Raw genomic sequence first — 19654 nt, 5'->3', positions numbered from 1 at the left:
CAACCCAGGGATTGAACCCAGGTCTCCCGCATTGCAGGTGGATTCTTTACCAGCTGAGCCACAAATGAATTGATAATGAATAAAAATGAATTTTAATCTTAATACTCAAGACCCTTTGCTGAGATCTGGCTTCCCGTTTGAGGAAGATTTGAGGTGTAGGCTGTGACTTGTCAGTTCTTTGTCAGCAACAGAAAGTATCTCTGGCTAATGAAATCAGAAAGGAATTGGTTGGAGCCAGAAAGAATCATAACCAGGATAACTCCAGGGATCTACATGGCAAGTATTAATGGGCAATGGCTTCATGGCATCCATATCAGAGTGAATCAACTCCACCTAGACCAGGAGTTAAGATGGACAACTTACTGCACCATCGTTCAGTGGCTGACACTGAAAGATGTAAAGGCTGAGTACTGCTCAGTTAGTTCCAGCGAACACCACTCTGCAGTTTAAACGGAGGGATCCCATGAAGCTGTGCAGTGCACAGCCTATGTGAGTGTATATGGTAGACCTTAATGGGAATAGGGTTGTTCCCCCAAACAAAAATGGAAGTGCTTGTCATCAGGAAAAAGTGGTATATATGTCAGGAGGACCAAACAAAAGCGAAGCAACTAACAATAATAGCTATCCATCACAGATGAGTTCACCCAGGTTAACAGCAGCGGGAGCCTTCTCCCCGGGCAACGAAGTTCACCTGCCATCAATGGCCGCTGATCTGCGATAATACCTCCACCTAGCGGCCATAATGGGAACTGCATTATCCAATATCTGCTGGCGCCTCTGCATTTTTTATTGTTTTCTTTCTCTTCCCTGTCTTCCCTCCAGCCGTCCACCCTCCTCTCCCACCTCTCCCCGACTTCTCCCTTCCCCTCCCCCAGACTCCCTGACGGATCATCACTTCGGAGGACCAGTTCCTGAGCTCCGTGATGACAGGGCTGAGGAGTGGAGCTGGAGACCTAGGAAGCTATAGAACTCAGGACCCCAGCCCCTTTCCGTTTCCCCCTCATTCTTGCAGTATCTTTCTAAATTTTATCTAAAGTTACACAATCATATGTATTTAATGTACATAACTTTATCTAAACATGTATATGTAAAAAAAATAGAAATAAGCTTAATAGATTTTTCTGATGTTTTATTTCTTTAAAAATTTTTATTTGTGGATCATTTTTAAAGTCTTTACTGAATTTGTTACAATATTTCTCTTGTTGTTCTATTCTGGCTTTTTGGCTGAGAGGAATACGGTCTAGCTCCCCGACTAGGAATTGAACCCCGTGCCCTCTGCCTTGCAGCAGGAGCCCCAACAAAGCCTTGCCTGAATTTCTTGTCTGGCTTCTTATCGATTCCTATTGATTAACGACCAAGAACCCTGGTCGTTAGCACTTTGTTACACAGTCATAGAAAACTAATACAAACACAAAGATCTTCCCAGTTTTTTGCCCAGTGCCATAAATTCCTTCTTTTTCCTCTAATATTCTTGTCTGCACTCAATCATTCAATCCTACTCTTTCCAAGCCACTAAGCCAGGCAACCATGCAACACACATTTTTCTGATTGCTCCCCTATGAGATTCAGGCTATGGTAGAAGGCTTTCTCACCTGTGAAATGCTCACTGGGCATACTCCCCACTGCATTTTCTGATGTTGAGTGGGAACAACAGCAGGAAAAATAAGGGACTCTCAGCCTCTAGTGTTTCTGCTGCTGCTAAGTCGTTTCAGCCGTTTCTGACTCCGTGCGACCCTACTGAGCTAGCCCACCAGGCTCCTCTGTCCACTGGATTCTTCAGAAAAGAATATACACAGGAGTGGGTTGCCATGCCCTCCTCCAGGGGATCTTCCGGATACAGGGATTGAACCCGCATCTCTTATGTCTCCTGCGGATTCTTTACCGGTAGCGCCACCTGGGAAGCCCTTCTGGTGTTCCTAGGAGAAGTTGAAGAGAAAGAGACGGCCTGGGGAATTATTTGCATTTGGGGGGACATTTTAAAGCCTGTCATCTTCATTTCTGAGGTGTAGTCTTCGATGAAGTTCATATGCACCTTTTCTTTTTGCTTTAATGGTTCCTGGCAATCACCCAAGCCGGTAATGACGGCAGAAGCTCCTCTAGGGAGCCCCCCGCCGTGGGCGGCGGCCGCTGCGCCTTATGGAGGATGTAGTCCGGGAAAGCGTGGACCGCCCCGTGGGAATCTGGGGAGGACGGCCCGGCGGCCTCTTCTGCACATGAGCCATTGCCAGCGCTCTACCTACCGTACTTTCCAGTTTTCTGCCGAGTCCGTGTTCCAGTTCTCTAGGCTGTTCCGGGGAAAGAGTCCTGCAGTGTCCGGACCCCGCCCTTCCGTGGTCTCCTGGGCGAAACAGGTGCACCCGCCAGATAAAGGGTTGGCAGGGAGCTCCGAGCCTTCGGGGCGAGGGGCGAAGGGCTGGGCGGAGCTGGCCTCGGCCCGCGGAGAGTGGACGAGCTCTCTGCCCGCATCCCTTTCCAGGGACGCCCCGAGGTGTGTTCCCCGATGGTCGATGGTCTGTCGGGAGAAAGGCGACAGAGGGCAGAGTTCCTCACTTGCAGACCTCATGATGGGCGCTCCCTGCAGCCCCCCCTAAAAAGAAGGTGCTCTGAGAAGGTGCAAGGTTTGTACATGGTTAAAGAGGGCAAGAGGAGAAGGGGGCAGCGACAGAGGATGAGATGGTTGGATGGCATGACCGACTCAATGGACATGAGTTTGAGCAAACTCCAGGAGCTGGTGATGGACAGGGAAGCCCCGTGTGCTGCAGTCTATGGGGTGGCAGAGAGTCCAACAGAACTGAGCAACTGAACAACAAATAGCTACAATCTTGTCCCCAAAGTTCCACTGATGCAACTTGGATCTGCAGCCTGTTAGGCTGGGTTGAAGAGTAGTGGAGAACAGCAGGGGAGAGAAGGAATATTTATTATAGAAACAAATGTTATAATCATTGTATTCGTTATTTTATACTATGCATATATTGGAAGAAAAAATGTGAGCTTCAGTTGCCAGGAATGGCCAGGGAGCAGATTTGACCGGCAGAGATTTCAGGGGGCTGGGGGGCTGGGGCGATGTCTGCTGTGCCGCATGAGGTTTTAAGAGCAGATGTTTGTGTTTAGACCAGGTCCTGTCACAGAAGCACTGCCTCCCAGGGCATCTTATAAAGTGAGCCTAGGAATAATATTTGCCTCATTGGGTTATTCTGAGGTAAAACAAGATAGCACTTGTAAAAAGCAAGCCCGTGGGACTTCCCTGGCAGTCCAGGAGTTAAGACTCTGAACTTCCACCACAGGATGCTTGGGTTGGATCTCTGGTCAGGGAAGTTAAGAGCCCACATGCCCCCTGGTGCAGTAAAAATCAACAACAACAAAACACATATGTTGCAGGGAGCAAGCCAGAATACAATACACTGTGGACTTGTGTCCCTTGCGATCAATGTTACAAAGATTTTTAGATACCTCACTCAGTCCACCCAACCAGGCTGTGAAGTCAGCATTACCGCACCTTTAGGAGCACATTTTATAACTTCGTTTACAGAGAGCTAAAGTGATTTATTCCCTGGTAAATGAGATTTTAAAACTGTTTAAAAGTCTGTTTTCGTGAGGTCTGTTTTCCTCCCAGTCTCATGGTGGGGCTTTCTTTGTGGGGCTTCCCAGGTGGCACTGTAAAGAACAGTGGTAAAGAACCCATCTGCCAATGCAGGAGATGCAGGTTCCATCCCTGGGTCAGGAAGATCCCCTGCAGGAGGGCATGGCAACCCCCTCCAGTATTCTTGCCTAGAGAATCCCATGGACAGAGGAGCCTGGCAGGAGTCCATTGGGTCGTAAAGAGTTGGACACGACTGAAGCAGCCTAGCACACATGCACGATCTTTGTAATATACATTCCCCCTGCCTGCCCTCATTGTTTTTTTCTGGCATGATGATTTGCCTTCTCTGTGCCCTAGGAAGCAATTATACTATGTATTTTGATAATCAAACCATTGGAGCTATTTTTCCTAGGTCACAAGACATAATCGAGGCTTCTAGGCTCATTCTGCCTCCTGCAGCTTTGTCTCACTCTGCAGCCTTAATTGGGCTTTAGAAAAGGTCCAGCTCACCAGGCACTTGAACGCTGGGAGTCCAAATGCAGAGTCCAACTGATGGAAATGTGGCTGCTATGCCCAGGTAGAAACAAAACCATCCCAGTGAAGGAAAAAGCAGGAGGCCCCGAGGACAGAAATCACACCTGGGAGAACATATTTCTAAACTGAAACCTCTCCCTAGGATTTTAAGGCAGAGACAGAAGAATCCCTGAAAGAAGAGTTTGGGGGCCAGAATTTTCCTCTCCAGGGTGAGCGAAACCTGGGTGATCACACCATATTCAAAGACCTTTGATTGATCATTGTGATTCATGAAAGCCTCAGTTCAACTTTCAGAAGAAAAATGTACATTGCAATGGGAGGGCAAAGGAAGGGTGCAGATGTGTTAAAGAGAGAAAGACACTTCATGAGGATTCATTCCATAGAAAACCATTGCTTACATTTGTTCTTTGGCTGCTAAGTCACCTCTGACTCTTTTTCTACCCATGGAGTGTAGCCTGCCAGACTCCTCTATCCATGGGGTTTCCCAGGCAAGAATACTGGAGTGGGTTGCCATTTCCTTCTCCAGGGGATCTTACCAACCCAGGGATCAAACCTGAGTCTCCTGCATTGGAAGGCAGATTCTTTACCGCCAAGCCACCAGGGAAGCAAGCCCACTGCTTACATTTTCTCAGTATAAAAAGTTCTACGTGATCATTTCAGAATTCTGACAAGTGGATATTCCCTCACTGTGTTGTTTCCTGTATTTCCTAGACCAGATGGGTCAAAGGGCCATTTTCTTGGTAGATAATAGTAAGAGCTGCTGTGTTAGATGTCTCATGATTCCATTCTTTCTTATCCAGCTCTGATGTCATCACTCTTGGCCCTCTTCTTCGAAAATGAACAAATCCCAGGTAAGTTGTTTAGGGATTTACTTCCCATGTTTTGGAGTGGATCTCAAGAGGTTTGAGAAATGGAGTTGGTCATGGATAGATCATGCCTGCTTGATGATGCTGCCTCCATAAAAGTCCCAACAGTATGGGGTTTGGAGATCTTCCAAGTGGAGTTCCTGGGTGAATGACAGGCCCAGAAACCCCAGGCCCCTTCCTGTCCTACACACCTCTTCCATCTGAATGTTTGTCTGTATCCCTAATTTCCTTTTACAATAAACTGTTCCCCTGAGTTCTGTGAGTTGCTCTAGCAAGTTGCTCAAGCAAACTCTAGCTGGGGTGGGGTGGAACTTCTGATTTAGAGCCAACCTACCAAAGCACAGGTGACCACCTGGACTTGGGATTTGAAGTTAGGGATGAGGGGCAGTCTTTTGGGACTTGGGCCCTTCACCTGTGGTATCTGATCCCCAGGTAGAGAGTCAGAATTGAGTTGAATTATGACCCCCAAGCAATATCACAGAATGGCTTGGTGTGGGGAACCCCCCACATATCCAGTGCGAGGAGTGTCAGCGTGGTGGTAGTTGCAAGTAAAGGAGAACATGGGAGAACTGAGTTTTTCCTGCATGTGGGGGTTAAAACTTCAGTGTATCTTTCGGTGGGAGCCAGGGGGTGGCTCACCTCAACACCCTGTTGGATTCTATCCTCAAATGTGTGACAGTGAAAACTCAATTTAAATAAGGAATTAATTATTAAAAGCAGAAAGAAAAAGTTGTACATACTATGTTAGTGTTTAGATGACATTTGAAGTCTCTCTATATAAGCATTTTTAGCTCTCTCTCCATTTATTGTACCAACAACTATTTTCTTAAACAGTAGAAATATCTTATGTGGTTTTAATGTTAAAATCCAATAGAAAATTTTTTCAGCTGAAACTTTCCAATGAGAATGTCTTGAATGGCCTAACTTTTGCATAATGGCTATTTCCTTTTTTTTTTCTGTTTTCTCCTAACTTTTTCCTTTTTCATGTAATTAGGGACTTGGGGCTTATAATTAGTGATTATCCCCAGGAATCATGGCAACAAATATTTTTTAAAAGTTGCCATTTCCTTCTCCAGGGGATCTTCCCTACCCAGGGATCAAACCTGGGTCTCCGACATTGTAGGCAGATGCTTTGCTCTCTGAGCCACTAGGGAAGCCCTCCCCCCAAAAAAAAGACATTTATTGGAATCTAGGTTTCTATTGAATCTGTTAGCAAAATTTGGAATACTAGATATTTTAGAACAAGCTGTTCTTTTCTGTTAAGCTTCTTCTTTTCTCCTTTTAATATAGACTCCAGAGTTAAGAGCATTGTTGGAAATTCTTAATATATTTTAAACACATAGAATAGTTTCCGTTTAATTTGACTCTAAACCAGAATTTTAAAGACCAAAATTAGGAGTAATTGCCCAATTTTCCCCTCCCCATCCCAATAACCATTTTACATTTTCATAATTGCATTGATCACATTTATTTTATACTCATCTTTTAAATTTATTTCAGTTGCATTTTCAGTATATATATAACTTAACAGACAGATAGTTTTATAGGTTATTTGCAAAAAGTGGGCTTATGTCCATATCTTTCTTAGAGATTTTTTAAAAAAGCACATAAGGAATGAACATGGGATGAGGAGCTGCCTCCAATGATTACACAACAATTTAGCTCTGTGGCATCCACTATAATACTCTAATATCTGGGAAAGCAGAGGTCAGAAAGATGAGAGAATGACCCTCAAAGAAGAAACTGAATGTCTTTCCATCAATTTCTGTGGATTGAGACCAGTCCTAAAGAGACGTGTTATACTATGCCCAACCCCAGTTGACTGAACAGGGCTAAGCTGCCACCAGTGATTATGGGAACTGATTCAGAAAAGTGTAGATTTCTCACACAAGACTTGAATGTATTCAACATTTCCCACCAGTGTTAGCAGGCCCTAGAAAGCTTGTGACTTATTTATCAGGGAATACAGGAAATCAACTTATTTTGAGTAACACCACTATGGATTCTCCAAGTCCTGAATCTAAGTCATAGAATTGTTGCCATCTCTCCATTTCCTCTTGGTTCTCTAGATACATCCAATAATGGTGCCAATGACTCCAGGAAGCAGATGTCTATGAATTCTATCCATTTAGACAAGGAGCAGAAACCTTGTCTTGTAGCCCACTGACCCAGCACCTTTAAATTTCTCATGTTTTCCCTCAACTCTTTCTCTTTTAGGTTTTTAAATTGTGACCCACCTTTTGTTTTTCATTGTCCACTGGCAAAGTTTCTTCTTCTCTGAAGTTTTAATTCCAGAGAAATGGCTTTTGTGGTCCTTACTTATGCCTAGATCAGAGTTGTATCCCCTCCATACAAAATAGAGGGCCACCTCTGTTAAAACTAGGATTTTAGTCATCCAGTGAAAATAGATAATGAACAATCAGCAAAAAGAGTCTGTTCTTTTTACTCCACCCTCAACTTCCTATGAGTATTTCCCATCATAGGAACTGCCATTTTCAGGTTCAAGTTTTGCTTGGGCATGTTTAGCTGCTTTTGCTCAAAGAACTGAGTCAATGAAATACAGAAAACACGTCTCTGATCACATCTCCCCATTTCTTCAACATTTAAATTTCTAAAATATTCCACACAGGATGAATTCATGCAGAAGAACTGGACTTTGGCTAACACCCTTTCCACGTTGATCTCTTTGGTTTAGATTTTCGATTTCTAGTAAAAGGTAAGTGATTTCTAAATGCCCCCTGCCTCTTCTACAGTCAGGGTTTCTTTTTATCATGAGTTTGCAGGTGTCGAGACAGTTTCGAATTTAGACTGAATGCTTTTCCACATTGATCACATACAAAGGGCTTCTCTCCAGTATGGATCTTCATGTGCTTACTAAGATTTGAACTATGGTTAAAAGCCTTTTGACATTCACTGCATTTATAAGGTTTCTCTTCAGTATGAATTTTTTTATGTCGGTTAAGGTCAGAGTAATAGCGAAAGGTCTTTTCACATCCATCACATGGAAAGGGCCTCTCTAGTGTCTCTGGCCTCTCTTCAGAATGACTTTTCTGGTGTCTAATAACATTTGACTGATGTTTAAAGGTTGTTTCACAAACATTACATTTGTAGGGTCTCTCTCCAGTATGGGTTCTTCGATGTCGCGTTAGATCCGAGAAACGGACAAAGGTCTTTTTACAGTTATCACAGACGTAAAGTTTCTCCCCAGTGTGGATTTGTTTATGACGCTTAAGATCTATGAGCTGGGTAAAGGCCTTCTCACATTCATTACATGAAAAGGGCTTCTCTCCAGTATGAATTTTCTGATGTTTATTAAGGTTCGATTGGCTTTTAAACGATTTTTCACAATCATTACATTTGTAGGGTCTCTCTCCAGAGTGAACTCTCTGATGTAAGAGAAACTGTGAATATGGGTTGAAGTCCTTTTTGCAGTGATTACATGTGTAATATTTCTTTTTCGTATGAGTTTTTTGGTGTTGGATTTTTTCTGAGAAGCTGTGAAAGATCCTTCCACAAAATGTACAGACAAAGAGCTTCTTCTGTGTAGGAGTTCTTTGATGCTGAGTCAGTTGTGGTCTCTTGCCAGCGTGAAATCTCTGATGCGTAATCAGGGATGAAAGAAACTGGAAGGCCTTCTGACACACATCACACTTGTGTGGTTTCAGCCCGCCGTGTGTGCTCTGATGTTGAATGAACTTTGAAGCTCTGTTAAAGGTTTTACCACATTGGTCACATTCAAGGTGTTTATCCAGAGTATCGATTCGTTGGAGCCTTGTAAATGATGCGCGGTGCCTGAAGGCCTTTGTTTCTTCATCGTATCTGTGGTCTTTTTCTACCTGGTGAATTCGCTGGTGTTCAGCAAGTTGTGAGCTGCAGCTAAACGCCATGCTGCAGTCCTCACATTCAGAACGCTGAACGAAAGCAGAAAGTCCTCGATACTTTGCTTGGTGAGGGTTCTGCCTGAAGGTACTCATAGATTCATAAAGGGCATGATAATCCACCAATGCTGGTTGGCATGCTAATGGGAAGACAGTGGGAGAAAAATAAAATTAAAGCCAGACATCACAACACATAAGATTGCTAGTGGGGTAGCAGGGACATCAGCAACTGGGGACTCTGGAGGGGTGGGATGAGAAGCTGGCGTTTGCCAGGAGAGGAACGAGAGAGAAGTATTCTCCAAGGACAAGAATAATTTAAGTGATCAACATATATCCAATGAAAAATTTCTTTAAACTTGAAATACTTCTTTTTGTAACTGAAAAATGATTCGTTGCCACTGTAATCACCAAAACAGCAACATTTAAAGACTCTAAAAGCAGCCACGTGAGATTCTAAGCAAGGATTAAAGTTTTACTTTCATAAAGGTCCTTTAAAATTTCTCTCTAGAGATACAGCAATCTCTGAAAGTAATTAGACTTTAAATACTTTTCCTTTGAGCACCAAAACTGGGGGAGGGTCTCTCTGTGAGTAAATATGAACCTGGTCTATCCATTGTATTAATATTTAATATTTTACTGCAGGACATGATTATTATTGATTGGGCCAGTGCTCTATTTGGATATTTGAGTTCTCTTTGTTATTTCTGAGAACACTTAAGAATAATCATATATACACATCTTTGTTAATTTCTTGAAATGTAGTCTAGGCATGGATTCTTAGAAATGAAAAGGAGTCCTATTTTTCATGTATATCCACACCACACTCAAGTTCTTATATTGCATGAGCACATCATTACTTTCCAGTATCACTATAGACTTTATCAAACTTATGACCCCCCAGTTTGACAAAAGATAATTTTCTAGCTTTTTTGGTAATAAAGAAATCTAAATAAAAATGGATTAACTGCTAGGATTTTTTTTTATTAAAAAGGTTAATTTTCGAGGGAGAACTAGCATGGGTTTCTGTTACCTTTATCATTCTAGATCTTAAAACGCTACTGAAGTTATTAGAAAATGTATGAATACAGAGGAACACTTTAAAGACACACATGAGTGATACTGTCTAAACAATAAATAAAACATTGCCCTGAAAGGTGGAATCTAGTGCTGAAAATTGGTTTGGAAATACAATATTTCAACCTAATAGTTCACATGTATAGAAACATTGTATGCCAAAGACAAAATTATATGGTCAAGGACAACACAGTAACACAGGAAAGCTGGCTGGAGAACCGGAGGGGAAAATAGAGTATGTAATGCAAAAGTTAGAACAGTCAGGATTCAAAGAGAAGTATTACCATCCATTAATTTAAGTCCCATAAGAGGAATAAAAATGTTAGAAGATTTTCCAACTTCAAATGGCTTAATATACGGGTGACTAGAATCTCTGAAAAGAGATGAGAAATGGAGAAAGAAGGACCAGAGAGGAAAATACTTAAAGAAATAATGGCCAAAAAATGTCCAAGCCCAATGAACACTTATAAACCCACAGATCCAAGAAGTCCAATGAAGTCAAGCATAGGAAACATGAAGAGAATCACACCAAGACATCATTGTCAAACTGCTCAAAGTCAGTGATAGAGAGAAAACTGTAGAATCAGCCAGAGGGGAAAAAAGATGCTGTACATGTAACATCAGATTCTTCACTGGAACACTGCAAGCAAAAAAAAAAAAAAAAGGAAAATCTTTAATGTATTAAAAGAAAACAAAAACCTGTCAACCAGAGAGTTCATGCCCAGCAAAACCCTTTCAAAAATGAAAGCAAAAAAAAAAAAAAAAAGACATTTTCTCTCATACAAAATTTGGATTTAACCAAAGGAATGAAAAAAATCAAGAGACCATACCTATATGCTATATATGTAAGTTTGTTTAATAATGATAAAGAGGTCAGTTAATCTGAAGCATGGCGATCTTAAAAGTTTATGCACTTACAGACTTCGTATTTGTATTCTATTGAGTTTTTTTCCTTATGGAGAAAGTTTATTTGACTGAATTAATAACACTTGTATAAACTTGGTTGTGTTTTAAGCAGTTCTTTTAAAAACATGGTCTTTCCCCGTATCATTCATAAATGAGTAATCATTATAAAACAGTGAACACTATTTAATCATAGCCACTTAATTTAGTTCATAAAACAATTCACTTTTGCACACATCTATTAGGTCATGTATATTTGTTATGGTCATAATCATTATTTATGAGACTTTGAATATTGGCCTCAACTGTGTTATGTTGAATAGTTTTAATAAAAGAACCAAAGCAGGAGGAGGCTCAGTTTTAAAGTATAACGTAGAAGTATTACAACACAGTACAAACATCAGTGGAAGAATCCATTCCATGGATAGGTAACTGATTTTAGACAAAAAAACCAATGGGAATACCTCCCAAGTATAAATACTCCCTAGGAAACTAATAGGAAGAATATGGTACTAACACAGAACAGACAAATACATTAATGGAATAAAAGAACAAGTTCAGAAGATGACTTATCTGTGTAGATACCTTATATGTCCCTTGAGAAGGAAAAGGCAGCCCACTCCAGTAATCCTGCCTGAAAAATCCCATGGACAGAGGAGCCTGGTGAACAACAATCCATGGGGTCACAAAGGGTTGGACACGGCTGAGCGAGTAAGCAGCAGCCTTATATGTGATAAGGATGGCATCACAAGTCAGTGAGGACAGGATAGACGACTTGGTAGACAGTGTCATAAAAACTGGCTCACTATCCAGGAAAAAATGGGGCGGATTGATTTCTTACACTGTGTACAAAAATCTCTCTCTCAAATCCAGACAGATTAAAGATGTAAGTATGAATTTTAAGCCTCAAAAGTTAACAGGGGGCTTCCCCAGTGGCTCAGCGGTCAAAGAATCTGCCTGCAATGTAGGAGTTGCAGGCTTGATCCTTGGCTTGGGAAGATCCCCTGGAGGAGGGCATGGCAACCCACTCCAGTGCTCTTGCCTGGAGAATCCTGTGGACAGAGGAGACTGGAGGGCTACAGTCCATGGGGTCACAAAGATTCGGACACGACTGAAGCGACTGAGCACACAGACACAGCTAACAGGAGACTGTGTGTGTGACCTAGGGTGCAATGGGTAAAGCTACCTCAAAAATGTGAAGGATGTGACTACATCCAAATGAAGGATTTCTGGTCAAGAAAAGCTTCAGAATCAAGAGGCAAATGACAGATTGGCAGAAGTTTTCATATGTCTTAAACCAAGCAAAAATTATCTAGAACATAAAAGAAAATTCAATTTCCACAAAGAAAAGAGAAAACCATTAGAAATGGGCAAAGAATACAAAGAAGCAATTCAGAAAAGCTGAATACTGAGTAGATAGCAAGAATATCACGGGAGCTTCATCTTACTATTAGAGAAAGTAGAATTAAAGCAAGGAGGTAACACCTTACTATCAAAATAGAACAAGTAAAATGCAGACTATTACCAAGCATTGGTAAGACACAGGAAGAGGACCGAGTAATGCTTGTACAACTAACAGATGTCCAGAAAACAATTTGGGAATATTTATAAAATTGTTTAGAGATGCCCCGTGGCCCAGAGAAATTATTACACAGGTTCTTAAAAGAACATGTGGGATTTTGACCAGAATGAGTTGGAGAGATTTAGCCACTGTTAAGCAAAAAAAGATTCCTAAGTTAAATGTGGTGGACCCATACCATAGAATACTATTTTGAACTAAAAAGAAAATGTCTATATTGAACATGTAAAGATCTCAGAGATAACTGGAATGATAAGAAAACTTTTACAGCATGCCATTTAAATTAAAATGCCATGTATAAAACAGTGGTGTGTATTTTATAACAAAGGTGTGAATATTTAACAACATAGAAAAGATATTAAACTGGTTGTCATGGGACAGGAAGATTGATGAAATCACAGGCTACAGATGAAGGGAATACAAAAGGATGGATTCTCATATAGAACAACAGTGATTATTGACTATAAACTGAACAATATGATTGGCTCCATTCTCTGTACCTAAAACTTCTAGCCCTCCTGCCACTTTGCCAGACAAAGGATAAAGAAAGACAAACATGTTAATGGAATAAAAGTAAGCATTCAAAAGATGACTCATCTGTATAGATAATTTGGGGGTAGGAGAGAAGTTGGAGGTCAGGTTATTAAGTTTTTAAAGACAAAGAAAGCCCAGGATTACTTGGAATTCTAGTGAACAGTTCTTATAAAAACCTGTTAATTTCTTCCTGGGTTACAGTTTCACTTTCCAAAATGCCTACAGCTTATAAGCATTTAGTATTTTTTAAGCATTTAGTAACTTATTCAGCTCTCAGGACGTCCCAAGCCCAGATCACCATCTGGGCAAACTTACCTTTTTGTCCCTTGACTTTCAGAGGTCCGTTAGTGAGCTATGCTCTCTATTATATACTGAAATTTAGAGTTTCTCTGAAATTTCTGGATCATCTTGCATTCTGGCAATTTCTACTTTCTATTAGTGATGGGCTTGTCATCTCTCTCCAGTTAGATGGTAAACTTGATTACTTTTTTCAGCTGTTATTCAGTGTTTAATTAACCTGTTCTCTGAATCTAGAGAGAAGACAATCTCCCTAACTCTTTCTTGGGAGAAAAAAAAAAAAACAGGGGAGCTTTTCAGGACACTCTTCTGAGCCCATCCATTCTAATCACTGAAATTATTTGACCAGTTCAGCTATTCATACTTCTGTCCTTCCGTGTGGTCATTTAAGTTTCAAAATTTTGCCAGCACACCATTTAGTGTCCTAAGACTAGAGATACAACAAGGGGAGTGCAAGGAGGGGAATGAATGTGGGGTAAAAATAGGATTCTTTGGGGAGCTCCCTTCTCATCACCTCGGGGGTCCAGGTCACTCTGACCAGTTGGGGTATGAGTGGGGACAGCCTCCACATGTTTGTGCCTTGTCAGTTACCTGGGCATGGAGCACTCGTCACCTCTCTCTCCAGCATCCAGGGCTCCTTCCCTTGCCTCAAGGAGGACATCACTTCTGCTTTGTAAGCCCAGCGTCCTAAGAAAAATAAATGATCTTCACCATGCTGTAGGAATTACAGAAATCCGACCCAGACTTCTAATGAGATTCATTGTCACCTCAAAAATCTTTCAGGAGCTGTTTTTTTTTTAAGTGTGATGGTTTGGAAGACAATGGAGAATATGAAGCCTCCATCATCACCAAATGATAATGCCCTCTTCTATCATCACGCAGCACCAGTACTTTACTGAGTTGAGTTGAATTCAGCCAAGTGTTTCTAGGGGCTTTGCAGATATTCCCATGGAAGGAAAAATTCCACCTTGGGCAATTTTAAACTAGCAAGGAAAGATCTCCTTACCCAACGACACGAGGTGATCACAAGTATCCAGCATCACATCCCGATACAGTTCTCTCTTTTCGGGGCTCAAATGAGCCCACTGGCCTGGAGAAAAGACCACAGCCACGTCTCTAAAATTCACTGACTCCTGAAATCACAATTGATACTATATAAGTATACATGCTTCCGTGTGGCCCTTGGTAGCCAACTTTCAAGTTGTCCATAATAGGGAGGTAGGCAGAACAAGGGATGAATACACAAACACACACCACACACAACAGAAGCTGTAAGAAATAAACTTTGTCCTTATAGAGTTTGGAAGGTAAAATTACCTATCCTTGTGGAAAAGTAACAGGTAAAGAAACATGCCTTTGGTGTATGTGTTTGCCTGAGGAGTCAGTGGGGTGAAGCTACCACCTGTGGGATTATGATTACAAGCCTCCAAGTCAGAGTCCCAGGCAGGTGGAATGATAAGGACCATGTCCTGACCGTTCGACTGGACATCAGTCTGCTCCTGAAACACCGCTCTACTGGAGTCTCAAGCCTGCCAGACTTCAGGCCTGGAACTTACACCATCAGCTTTCCCAGTCTCCAGTTGACTGTGTATCTTGGGACTTCTCAGCCTTCGTAATCACATTATTCTCAGCCTTATCATAAGTCATTATATCTATTTAGATAGATATAGAGATCCTGATGGTTCTGTTTCTCCAGAGGACCCTGATTCATACAATCACTTACTCAGTATCAGACAGTGTGGATTGATAAGGATTGAGATTATATGGGCCGAAGCATCAAGGTAGATCTTCAAAAATGAAATCAGTTTGACCTGTACTTTAAATGAAAGAACAGACACCTTTGGTTCTATCCATGGTGGAGTGATGTGAGAATTGGATGTGAGAGTATGGATGTGAGAGTTGGACCATAAAGAAGGCTGAGCACCAAAGAATTGATGCTTTCAAACTGTGGTGTTGGAGAAGACTAGAAGACTCCTGAGAGTCCCTTGGACAGCAAGGAGATCAAACCAGTCAAACCTAAAGGAAATCAATCCTGAATATTCATTGGAAGGACTGATACAGAAGCTCCAATACTTTGGTCACCTGATGCGGAGAACCGACTCATTAGAAAAGACCCTGGTGCTGGGAAGGATTGAAGGCAGGAGGAGAAGGGAATGACAGAGGATGAGATGGTTGGATGGCATCACCGATTCAATGGACAGGAGTCTGAGCAAACTCCAGGAGATGGTGAAGGACAGGGAAGCCTGGCGTGCTGCAGTCCATGGAGATGCAGGCAAGATTATAGTGACTGAACAACAACAACAATGATAGCGTGGTTGCTCTGAGTTATCCTCTCACTGTGAAAGAGCAGGGAAAGCTAGATAAACAAACATACCCCGACTTTTACATACTAGAAAGCAATGTATTCAAGGGCTGTGGTCCTTCACAGAGGAAAAGCACATGTCACCCTGACATTCTCTTTGATGGCATTTCTAGAGCCACAGGGCAGGGACATAGAACCCAAGTAGAGAGCAGTGACCTTGCTGGATGGAGGGATGGGATACCAGACTTGGGGCTTTCAACACAACTGGGCTTGGCAGGCAGGGTGCTAAACAGAGAGCCTTAAACACTGATATGAAAATTTCCCTTGGGTCCATAGCTGACCACAGGGTCAAACTTGTGAGAACAGCTGCTGGGATACTGAGTCAAGCAGAAGTTTTGACGGTCACTTGGTGCTGGTAAAAATGTGGGCCTCCGGCCAGAGTGGAGAACGGAGGAGTGGGGCATTTGGTTGAGGCCATGTGTCTGGAGTTCTATACCCAGTGAAGATATCCTTACAAATGAAGGCAGTATAAATGTATCAATTTTTGGACTTGAAAACTGAATAACCAGGGACTTCCCTGGTGGTACGGTGGCTGAAACTCCCAGCTTCCAATGCAGGGGGCCCGGGTTCCATCCCTGCTCAGGGTATTGATCCCATATGCAGCAACTAAGAATTCACATGCCACAACTAAAAAAGACCCTGCATGCCACGACTGAGACCCAGCACAGCCAAACAAATGAATGCTTTTTAAAAAGCAAAAAGGACATTGAATAATGAATGACCATAACAGAAATAGAAATTCTCTCCCAGAAGAATCCTTGTTAGTTTCTTCGTGTCAGCCTGTTATGCATTCATGTGTGCACGCTCAGTCTCTCAGTCATGTCCAACTCTTATGCGACCCCAAGGACTATAACCTGCCAGGTTCTCCATCCATGGAATTCTCCAGGCAAGAATACTGGAGTGGGTTACCATTTCCTCCTCCAGGGGATCTTCCGGACCCAGGGATTGAGCTCACATCTCCTGCAGCTTCTGTGTTGACAGGCGGATTCTTTACCACTGAGCCACTTGGGAAGCCTATGCATTTATAGTGGTCCCAAAAAACGATAGGCTTCCCTCGTAGCTCAGATGGTAAAGAATCTGTGTGCAATGCAGGAGACCTGGGTTTGATGCCTGGGTCAGCAAGATCCTGAAGAAGGAAATGGCAACCCACTCCAGTATTCTTACCTGGAGAATCTGGCGGGCCACAGTCAATGGGGTCACAAAGAGTCAGACACAACTTAGTGACTAAATCACCACCACCAAAAAGCCCTGACCCCCAAGACCTCAGAATGTGACCCTACTTGAAGATAGGGTTTTTGCAGAAGTCATCAGGTTAAAACGAGCTTTACGTGGGCCTTAATCCAATGGTTTAGGAAGGGAAAGTCTGGATACAGAGGCAGAGATACACTGAGGGACCACTGTGTGCAGAGACTGGGGAGGAGACAGTTAGAGGATAAAGGTAGAGACCTCAGCGAGGCACCCACAAGCCAAGGAACACCCGGGACAGCCAGCATCCACCAGAAGCCAGGGGAGAGACCTGCAACAGACTCCCTTACGGCTCCAAACAGCCAAGGGTTATTAGGCCGGTTATACAGGTCAGGAAGCAACAGTTAGAATTGGACATGGAACAACAGACTGGACTATAAAGAAATCAGTGCTGAAGAATTGATGCTTTTGAACTGCGGTGCTGGAGAAGACTCTTGAGAGTCCCTTGGACTGCAAGGAGATCCAACCAGTCCATCCTAAAGGAGATCAGTCCTGGGTGTTCATTGGAAGGACTGATGTTGAAGCTGAAACTCCAATAGTTTGGCCACCTGATGCAGAGAGCTGACTCATTTGAAAAGACCCTGATGCTGGGAAAGATTGAGGGCAGGAGGAGAAGGGGACAACAGAGGATGAGATGGTTGGATGGCATCACTGATACAGTGGACATGGATTTGGGTGGACTCCGGGAGTTGGTGATGGATAGGGAGGCCTGGCATATTGCAGTTCATGGGGTCACAACGAGTCAGACACGACTGGGTGACTGAACTGAACTGAATTAGGCCGGTAAATTGGTATTTAGGACGGAATTCAGAAGTAAGCAATTGATTCACCTGTGATATCACTTTTAGAAATGAAAGAACCATGCTTCCTCCTCCTCCTCCTTCCATTCTCAGGGCAAAACACTCTAGAGAGGTCACACCTTAAAACTGAGAGCAGAAGTACGTGAGACAAAAAAAAAAAAAAAAAAAAAAGAAGTACGTGAGACAAAGGGTTCAAACCCCCATCCCCACCCCAAATCCTGACCGCCTCAACCACATACACAGAGGAAGCCAGGAATGCATGACAGCCTCCCAGCCTCAGCCTGACACATCGCCTCTTCTCCCGGGCTCCACAAGGAGCCCACGCATGAGCCCGTGGCAGCTGGAACTGCAGCTGTATGGGGCCTGTGCCCATGTGCCAGAGTGTGCCACTCTTGTTTCCCAGGCATGCAGCTAACAAAACGTCCTCCGCTTCCCAGTGGGACAGAGCACGAACTCACCATCCCAGACAGACCAGCTCCAGCACAGCCAGCAAGCCCGGCATGCACCTAAGGCCTGCTTATATAGAGCCCAGCTCATCACACCCAGAACCTTCTCATTTCCCAATCAAGGCCCGTCACTGCCTGCAGGACTCAGCCCTTCTGATCCTGAGTATGTTAGACACAGGAAGGATTAGGGCATGCGGTATGTAGGTCAAGATTTAGGCTGGAAATTCCCTAGTGGTCTTATTCACCCCCTACCGTGTTCCCCTACTGGGTCATGTAACACACCATCTGCTTGATTCTCTTCCCACTTGAATCTCTGAGATGGGGCGGGGGTTGGGGGGGGGGAGACAGGTCTCACCTGGTGCCCCTGCCCCACATGAGGCAGCTGCATGGAGGAGGAGAGACAGTTACCTGCATTCAGTAGGAAGATGGTGTCTGATAGCACCTCCTCTTCCCCATGGCCCGTCATCAGTGGCATGGGGGAATCCCACGTGCAGCTTGTCCCAGACGGGCTGGGAATGATGCAGGGTGTGGTCGGCAGAATAATGACCATCACCACCAGTGTGGCAAGAGGACCACATCCTAATTCCTGGAACCTATAATATATTACCTTACATGGCAAAAGGGACTTTGCAGGTGTGATGAAGCACACGGACCACACCCAGCCCTGAGATGACCCCTGCTCCTTCACTTCTTATCTGGTCCTCATGCAGGGAATCCTTGATTCACCGGCACAAGAGGAGGAAAGAGGAAGAACACATGGGGAGAAGACGTGCCTGAGAGCATCGTTGAGATCAGAACCTTATTTCTCAATCAACTGACAACTTCGCAAGAGTCTGTTTTAAGAATGAGGGTGTGGGGACTAGTCTGTTTTAAGAATGAATGTGGGGACTTCCCTGATGGTCCAGTGGTTAAGACTCCACGCTGCCAATGCAGAGAGTGCAGGTTCTGTCCTAGGCTGGGGAACTAAGAGCCCACATGCCGCGAGGCAAGGCCAAAAGACTTAACAATGAAAATAAAAGTGCAATAAAAGTTTACTCATTAAAAAAAAAAAAAGAACCAAAATGTGAAACTACCTTGGAGTGATATGAATGTGTTTCCTGCCATTATTTGTGGCTGAGCAAATAGAGTTGGTTAGACAGAAAGTAAGGGCTTCGCTTACTCAGACGATAAAGAATCTGCCTGCAGGAGACCCGGGTTCAATCCCTGGGTTGGGAAGATCCCCTGGAGAAGGAAATGGTAACCCACTCCAGTATTCTTGCTGGGAAATCCCATGGACAGAGAAGCCTGGAGGGCTACAGTCCATGGGGTTGCAAAGAGTCAGACACGACTGACTGAACAACAAAGGAACCAAAGACGGGGAAGGTGTTGTGATACACATTAGTCTTGTCTTTCCTTTGTCTCGTTAACTGAGGAAGTTATGAGTTACCTTAGGCCAGTAATATATCTATCTTCATGACTGTGTTTATAATCTCATTTCTGTGTTCTTAGCAATTTCTCAAATATTTTTCAGCCAAGTGCAATTAGTTTCAGCTCCTCTAAGTTGAATCCAATCAAAC

At 43.2% G+C, this 19654-nt stretch overlaps 1 long non-coding RNA gene across 1 annotated transcript; it reads left to right on the top strand.

The window, feature by feature from the left end:
* The first annotated feature begins 2224 nt into the window (after positions 1-2224).
* LOC139036517 (uncharacterized) lies at positions 2225-19285 on the top strand. Its single transcript, XR_011489281.1, has 4 exons — positions 2225-2488; positions 4915-4965; positions 7610-7696; positions 18809-19285. It is a non-coding gene; the product is annotated as an uncharacterized lncRNA (long non-coding RNA).
* The last annotated feature ends 369 nt before the right edge of the window (positions 19286-19654 follow it).

Source organism: Odocoileus virginianus, chromosome 9 (assembly GCF_023699985.2).
Source record: "Odocoileus virginianus isolate 20LAN1187 ecotype Illinois chromosome 9, Ovbor_1.2, whole genome shotgun sequence".
Taxonomy (NCBI): Eukaryota; Metazoa; Chordata; class Mammalia; order Artiodactyla; family Cervidae; genus Odocoileus; species Odocoileus virginianus.
This window is presented reverse-complemented; position numbering and strand designations above follow the sequence as displayed.